Raw genomic sequence first — 8,581 nt, forward strand, 5'->3', positions numbered from 1 at the left:
GGTCCGTATGCCATACATCCTTGGCAGCGAAAGGGTTAATGGCTATACGGTCATTGATACCTGGATCTCCAAAAAACATAAAAAGTGATATCCTAAGATTTGTATTGGTTGCAGCAAGAGTTTGCATATCGCATTAGAGAATTGGACTAGTACAATGGAAGAAATAAGATATATGGAGGAACGAAGTGCAAAGGATCTAGACAAAAAGGAGAGTTTCCATAAGATCTGGGGAAAATGGGAAATGTATACACGGATGGAGGAATCCATGAAGGCGCTGAGAGAAGATAGAGTGGTGAAAAGGGACATTGAAAGGATTGAATAACGAATTCCTAGAAGGACAATGCATATATGGCCAAGAGTAAAGGATTGAACTACGGATAGAAGTTTAAGATAATAAGCTAGATCTGTGACCTGTATGAGTGGTAGAATCGTAAGGAGGGATGAATGTCTTCTGGAGGAAGGGGAGAAGAGGACAAGAGGAAGGGAAGGTAGAAAAGGGGAGAGTGCACAATGGGGGAAATTGAAAGGTAAAATTGAGGAGGAAATCACATAAGGGTTGTATATGACACAAGATTGGAAGGGTATTAATTAGATTACACGTAGAATAGGAGTATAAGGAAGGAAGGGAGGGGGGACACGGGGATATATATGGGGTGAAGTTAAAGGGGTAAAGTGAATGTGGCTAGGCACATACAGTAGTCTGGTAATGAAATACGATTTTTTGAGTGTTTTTTTTTTCCTTCAGAGAAAGAATAAGAACACTATTAAAAAGGTAAGGAGGAGAGAAGATTTGATGACTAAGGTAAGCACACATCACAAAGGGAGTAGACTGTCTATAAGATATGAATGATGTGAAACCTCATGCCACTACTCTAATCAAGTTAAGCAGCAGCTGAAATCTGTGTGGTCAGATAGAACGTATGAAATTAATGGTAAAAGCCGCGCTGTGTGAATGAGACCGCAAAGTGTCAGATATAGTAGATGCTGACCTTGGAGTAATGTGATACAATGTGTAAAAAGTGCAAAACAAAAACAAAAAACAAAAAAAACACATGTATATAACATGCACCTTAGTGTAAAAGTAATTGATGCGTGCTCTAGAAACTGCGGCTTGACATTGCATGCTATTATTGAGTCTACACCCAGAACACCCAGATCTTTCTCCATCATTGACTCCCTCAAACACACTCCCCCTAGAGTGTATGACACATGCATGATTTTAGTCCCCAAGTACATAACTTTACATTTATCAACATTAAACCTCATTTGCCAAATAGATGTCCAATCACACAGTGCATTCATATCTGCTTGTAAGTTGGAGACATCCTGTAAGGACTGTATTCCGCTACATAACTTGGTGTCATCTGCAAACACAGAAATAGTACTTTTAATCCCCCAATTCTATGTCATTTATAGATAGATTAAACAGTAAATGAACCCAACCTTGTTGTTGACACAGATGAAAAAGAGCTGTCTTAAAAAGAACTGTTGGGTCTATTCATTGTGAATGCAATAGGTGGTCACTCCACAGTGATAGTCACAATAATGGAGCACTGACACCACTGAATATAGGAGGGTACACTTCACTCACTGAAGCCCAAAGATGGGGGCACTTGAGAACTTATTTGTAGCTAATAAATTTTCAGCCTTTCATCAGACAAGAAACACGCGTAAAACACTACATAATGTATATTGACAGGAATCGGAAACCATGCAAGTAGCTAAATATGAATGAAATCAGCTCAATCAAATCAGTGCATAAAACAGGAAAACAAAATCCCTAGACTGCACTCATACAGATTAATTATACACAATATATATAGTCAGTAGTGATCAGTCCCAGAAGAGAACATACTAGTAAAAAGTAGAGAGGCGCTTAGTATATATACACACAAACATCATATAGAGGAATCAATCCCAGAAACAAATGTAAGTCTAAATCTGAGTTTAATGTACTATATCCAAGTTGATCCAGTAAGCTTCCTTTTTAAGCATCATTTCACAATCACCAGCCCACCTGTATTTTTGGAATTTAAGTGTGGACAAACTTTTTAATTTGGAAACAGAGTAAGGACATTAAAGAATTATTCCTTAATGAGTGTGTCTAAAAAAGTAATGCTAACTTGTTCCTTGTGGTATTAAACTCCAAACCTGGTACCAAACAGCTCGAATAGCCATAAAATAAGTCCAAAGACTCACTGTCTCCACCTCATACTGCAAATCCATCATCTATAAAGTGATAGTAACAAATGCAGTGACATTGAAACATTGGTGTAACTATATTCATTTTTACTCATATTTATGAACTGAATATGTATTTGGGGGGTATGTATTTGGGAGGGTAATTGAATATGACTGTGGGGTGCAACATATGAGCTCATGGCTGCACCACCGAGATTAGGCTGACCTTTGCTGATCATTATATTGAAAAAACATTATTTTCTAAACAGATGCAGTAGTTCCACAAAAAATAAAATTTCAGGTGTGGAATATAAATTTGGCTGCTCAACTGTCCTGTACGCTAATTTGCCCAGATCACATAAAATACTTTTGTATAAACTGGAGATATGGCATGTGATAATAGTGGATTTCGCTGAAATTTAACTCTTTCAATATGTGTTAAAAAATGGTGGTGTCCTGAATGTATGATTTGGTGTTGCATAACAGAGTACTTCAAATTTTGTCCAAATATTTAACTAGGGTGCACAGACCAACTCCCTTCATGCCACAAAGAGTCTCCCATGGAGGCATATGGGATCTTTGGGAATTTTAGGAAGAATGTATACTACAGGTGTACATCCTTAATTTTACACTGTACAGCAGAAGGGAGCTATGGCTGTCCTTCCTTTGTGTCCCTCCATCCCACTGTGTAGTAGAAGTTTGGTGTAAAAAAGAAAAGGATCAAGGAAGAACCTGGAGATGCAGAGGAGGTAGATAGTAATGTAGCCAGTGCTTTTTGGTTAGCATGAGAAAATATAACCTGACACTTGAAGCTGGAGTCTTTGTCTTGTGCAAACAGAGTAAGATGTAGCCTCTTAGAATTATTAATGTTTGTGGTATTCCACAAGAGTGATTTCATGATGTTTAAGTGAAATCAATTTCTGTGAGAATTTATTTAACCTTTCAGTTGTATAGTTGATGATGAGACTAAAAAGTCTTGGGATCTAGCAACACTGGTAAAAATATGAGTTCTATCTTCACCTGAATAGGAGAACAATCTAGTAGGAACTATTTCTCTAATAACATACACTATATTACCAAAAGTATTGGGATGCCTGCCTTTACAAGCACATGAACTTTAATGGCGCCCCAGTCTTAGTCCGTAGGGTTCAATATTGAGTTGGCCCACCCTTTGCAGCTATAACAGCTTCAACTCTTCTAGAAGGCTGTCCACAAGGTTTAGGAGTGTGTCTATGGGAATGTTTTACCATTCTTCCAGAAGCGCATTTGTGAGATCAGGTACTGATGTTGGATGAGAAGGCCTGGCTTGCAGTCTCTGCTCTTACTCATCCCAAAGGTGTTCTATTGGGTTGAAGTCAGGACTCTGTGCAGGCCAGTTAAGTTCCTCCACCCTGAACTCGCTCATCCATGTCTTTATGGACCTTGCTTTGTGCACTAGTGCACAATTATGTTGGAACAGGCAGGGGCCATCCCCAAACTGATAGCATGAAATTGTCCAAAATGTCTTGGTATGATGATGCCTGAAAAACAACCTCACACCATAATCCCCCCTCCACCAAACTTTACACTTGGCACAATGCAGTCAGGCAAGTACCATTCTCCTGGCAACAACCAAACCCAGGCACGTCCATTAAATTGACCGACAGAGAACCATGATTCGTCACTCCAGAGAACACATCTCCACTTCTCTAAAGTCCAGTGGTGGCATGCTTTACACCACTGCATTTGACGCTTTGCATTGCACTTGGTGATGTAAGGCTGGGCTGCAGCTGCTCAGCCATGGAAACCCATTCCATGAAGCTCTCTATGGACTGTTGTTGTGCCAATCTGAAGGCCGCATGAAGTTTGGAGGTCTATAGCTATTGACTCTGCAGACAGTTGGTGGTTTCTTCGCACTGTGCACTTTAGCATGTGCTGAGCCCACTCTGTAATTTTACCTGGCTTACCACTTCGTGGCTGAGTTGCTGTTGTTCCCAGTTGCTTCCACTTTGTTATAATACCACTAACAGTTGACCGCAGAATATTTAGTAGCGAGGAAATTTCACAGAACACCTGAATCCAATGATTGAGAGGTTTCCCAATACTTTTGGTAATACAGTATAGTGTATATTGTATGCACAGTTTTATTGAGCTGATTTAATTCAAAATTAGCTACTTGGTGATTTCCACTTCCTGTTACTATATATTATGTAGTGTGTTACTTTGTTTCATATGTGTTTCCTGCCTGATGTATTTATTTAACCTTTCAGTTGTATAGTTGATGATGAGACTAAAAAGTCTTGGGATCTAGCAACACTGGTAAAAATATGAGTTCTATCTTCACCTGAATAGGAGAACAATCTAGTAGGAACTATTTCTCTAATAACATACACTATATTACCAAAAGTATTGGGATGCCTGCCTTTACAAGCACATGAACTTTAATGGCGCCCCAGTCTTAGTCCGTAGGGTTCAATATTGAGTTGGCCCACCCTTTGCAGCTATAACAGCTTCAACTCTTCTAGAAGGCTGTCCACAAGGTTTAGGAGTGTGTCTATGGGAATGTTTTACCATTCTTCCAGAAGCGCATTTGTGAGATCAGGTACTGATGTTGGATGAGAAGGCCTGGCTTGCAGTCTCTGCTCTTACTCATCCCAAAGGTGTTCTATTGGGTTGAAGTCAGGACTCTGTGCAGGCCAGTTAAGTTCCTCCACCCTGAACTCGCTCATCCATGTCTTTATGGACCTTGCTTTGTGCACTAGTGCACAATTATGTTGGAACAGGCAGGGGCCATCCCCAAACTGATAGCATGAAATTGTCCAAAATGTCTTGGTATGATGATGCCTGAAAAACAACCTCACACCATAATCCCCCCTCCACCAAACTTTACACTTGGCACAATGCAGTCAGGCAAGTACCATTCTCCTGGCAACAACCAAACCCAGGCACGTCCATTAAATTGACCGACAGAGAACCATGATTCGTCACTCCAGAGAACACATCTCCACTTCTCTAAAGTCCAGTGGTGGCATGCTTTACACCACTGCATTTGACGCTTTGCATTGCACTTGGTGATGTAAGGCTGGGCTGCAGCTGCTCAGCCATGGAAACCCATTCCATGAAGCTCTCTATGGACTGTTGTTGTGCCAATCTGAAGGCCGCATGAAGTTTGGAGGTCTATAGCTATTGACTCTGCAGACAGTTGGTGGTTTCTTCGCACTGTGCACTTTAGCATGTGCTGAGCCCACTCTGTAATTTTACCTGGCTTACCACTTCGTGGCTGAGTTGCTGTTGTTCCCAGTTGCTTCCACTTTGTTATAATACCACTAACAGTTGACCGCAGAATATTTAGTAGCGAGGAAATTTCACAGAACACCTGAATCCAATGATTGAGAGGTTTCCCAATACTTTTGGTAATACAGTATAGTGTATATTGTATGCACAGTTTTATTGAGCTGATTTAATTCAAAATTAGCTACTTGGTGATTTCCACTTCCTGTTACTATATATTATGTAGTGTGTTACTTTGTTTCATATGTGTTTCCTGCCTGATGTAGGGCTAATGTAAAAGAATATGTAGATCATATTCAGGAACACTCTGTTCTTGAATTCAGGAAAAATGAGTTGGAGTTTTCCAGGCTGTTGCTATACACTGAGTGGCCAGTTTATTATGACCACCTGATGTTTGTAGGCAAATTAGCTATAATTTCGCGCTGAAGTTGCTAGAGGGCCAGACCATTATAAATAGGGAAGCAGGTTGTTTACCACAACAGGAGAAGTGATTTTTTTCTGAAGAAATGGGTTAACAACGCGATTTAACAGCCTTTGAACATGGGATGATTGTTGGCGCGAGCCATGGAGCGAGTATCAGCAAAACAGCAGAATTCGTTAAATGTTCAAGAGGGGCTCATTGTTAAAGTGTTTAAAAACTGGACTGTCAGCCGAAAATCTGGGTCTGAACGTGCGAATTGTGGCCGTCAGCGACTAGTCAATGTTAGGGCAGAACGGAGAATGGCAAGACTGGTACAGGACAACAGAAGGGCAACAGTGCAGTGTCAGATTCCTCGCATCACCTTTCAACATCTCGTGGAGTCACGAGGCGGCCCAATTAAGTCATCTCGTGGAGTTATCTTGTGGCCCAACTAAGTACTGATGGGGTGGTCATAATAATCTGGCCACTCAGTGTATCTTCTCAGCTGTAAAGATATAAGTATTTAGAATAAACTGGCTTGCAATGCATCCCTCAGATTTCCTGTTTAACAGGGCTTCTTACAGGTCTTTAGGAAATGTTTTTTTAGTGACAGTAATTGTTACTTCATATATTCAATGCCAAACATTTTCACTTTAGGAAATTCCACTACATATGGATAAACACACATATGTAATAACAGCCACATAAGCATGTTGATGGTTAATTTGATATTATCCTAGAGATCCTCTGGTAGGAAACAGACACCACTTAAGAATTTGTAGCTTCTGTCTACTAAAGTTACTTTTCACAAGCTTTTGATGTGGTAACCCAAATCAGGCTCCAATCTTTATGGATAGAATGTCTCCTAGATCAGATTTTCATTTTGATTATCAATGTCAAGGAGAACTTATATTCTTCCAGGGATAACCATAGAGGAGACTTCAAAATTATATGCCAGGATATGTGGAACCCCTACCCTCCTTGTATTTCAAATGATTTGTTCTATGTTATTGTAATTTGTGTTACTGTACATATAAACTGTCCATAAACTGTCACTAATACTTGGCTTTGTTCCACAGAGTTGCACAGTGTCAGATGTTTCCTTGCCATTTTTAAGACATGGGAAAACCTGCACCTTGTATAACTTATCCGGATTCAGCTCAGAAGAACTCTTACTTACTTTGGTCATCAAAGACAGGTAATCTTACACAACTCCTGCTGCTATCTCTTTTATGTTACCAATAGGTTGTCATGTCCTGCCTTTAATAAAATTCCAATATTAGTGCTAGTAAGTTAGCTCATGTTTTCTTAAAATGGTATATTTGCTCAGTTTAAACATTTGGGAACTCTTTACCTTCCAAAGAATTAGTAATAGGGATGAGCCGAACACCCCCGTGTTCGGTTCTAACTCGAACTTTCGAACATGGAAAAAGTTCTAATTAGGAACCATCTCTCTCTATCTCCTACAACACACTACATAGGGCCGCGGTGTCAGCAGCCTTATATAGTGTGCTGCACATAGGTTCGACTCGAACGTGCAGCCCATCCCTAATTATTAATTCTGTGCAGGCAGATCCAGACACCTTTGCCACATAGTACAGACAACACCTCAACCTTCACAGCAGAAGCAGCACAACATGGCCAAAAACACTGGTCAAAATACAGTCAGTCTATTTTTTGGACAATAAATGGTCTAAAGTTTTATTCTTCTAAATTAACCACCTCTTTGCAGCATCTGTATGTGACTCTCTGTGTGTTTACACAGTTTATTTCTGAATTTGGTCCTTTCTATATGACCGGTGAGTAAGGGCTGAGCAATTATTATTATTTTTGGTGGCAATTAGTAAACAAATTTACCTATTTAGAACAGCATGTTTATTTTTTTAAGTAAAGTAAATAAAACGAAACAATTTTTTGGCAGCCCATGATGCGCCTACAATAGTAAAAGACAAATTGACTAATGTCAGCATGGTGAGATGGTCCATGTGGGTCCATGTGCTCTTATCTTGGAGTTTAAATACTAAAAAGGATACAGTCCATATGCAGAGGGTGTTAGTCTGGTATCTCTAGGATGACAAGTAAGAAATACTTGTTTCATTATTTTCTTTTTACTTTTAAATGAAAAAAGAAATACAAAATATGGTACATTTTAAAAGTACAAAGATGATGATAGTTTTGGGGCCAAGCCTAACCCCTGAAAAACAATGTCACACCATAAACCCCCCTCCACCAAAACTTTACACTTGGCACAATGCAGTCAGACAAGTACCGTTCTCCTTGCAACCACATCCATTGGATTGCCAGACAGAGAAGCGTGATTCGTCCCAGAGAACACGTCTCCACTTCTCTAGAGTCCAGTGTCGGTGTGCTTTACACCACTGCATCCGACGCTTTGCATTGCACTTGGTGATGTAAGGCTTGGATGCAGCTGCTCGGCCATGGAAACATTTCTGAAATTGTTCGACAGATTGGTGAACCTTTGCTTATCTTTACTTCTGAGGCACTATGACTTTCTATGATGCTCTTTTTAAACCCAATTATGTTACCGACCTGTTACCACTCAACCTAATTCGTTGAGAAATATTCTTAGAGCTCTTCCTTGTCAGTACCACTTACTTTTCATGTTTTTTTTCCCCTGTCCTAACTTTTTTGAGATGTGTTGTTGCCATCAATTTCAGAATTCCCTTATTTTTTTCTGAAAATGGTACATTTTGTCACTCTCCCTTATTA

The sequence above is a fragment of the Nanorana parkeri genome, unplaced genomic scaffold (assembly GCF_000935625.1).
Source record: "Nanorana parkeri isolate BGI_ZX_2015 unplaced genomic scaffold, ASM93562v1 scaffold317, whole genome shotgun sequence".
NCBI classification, from domain to species: domain Eukaryota; kingdom Metazoa; phylum Chordata; class Amphibia; order Anura; family Dicroglossidae; genus Nanorana; species Nanorana parkeri.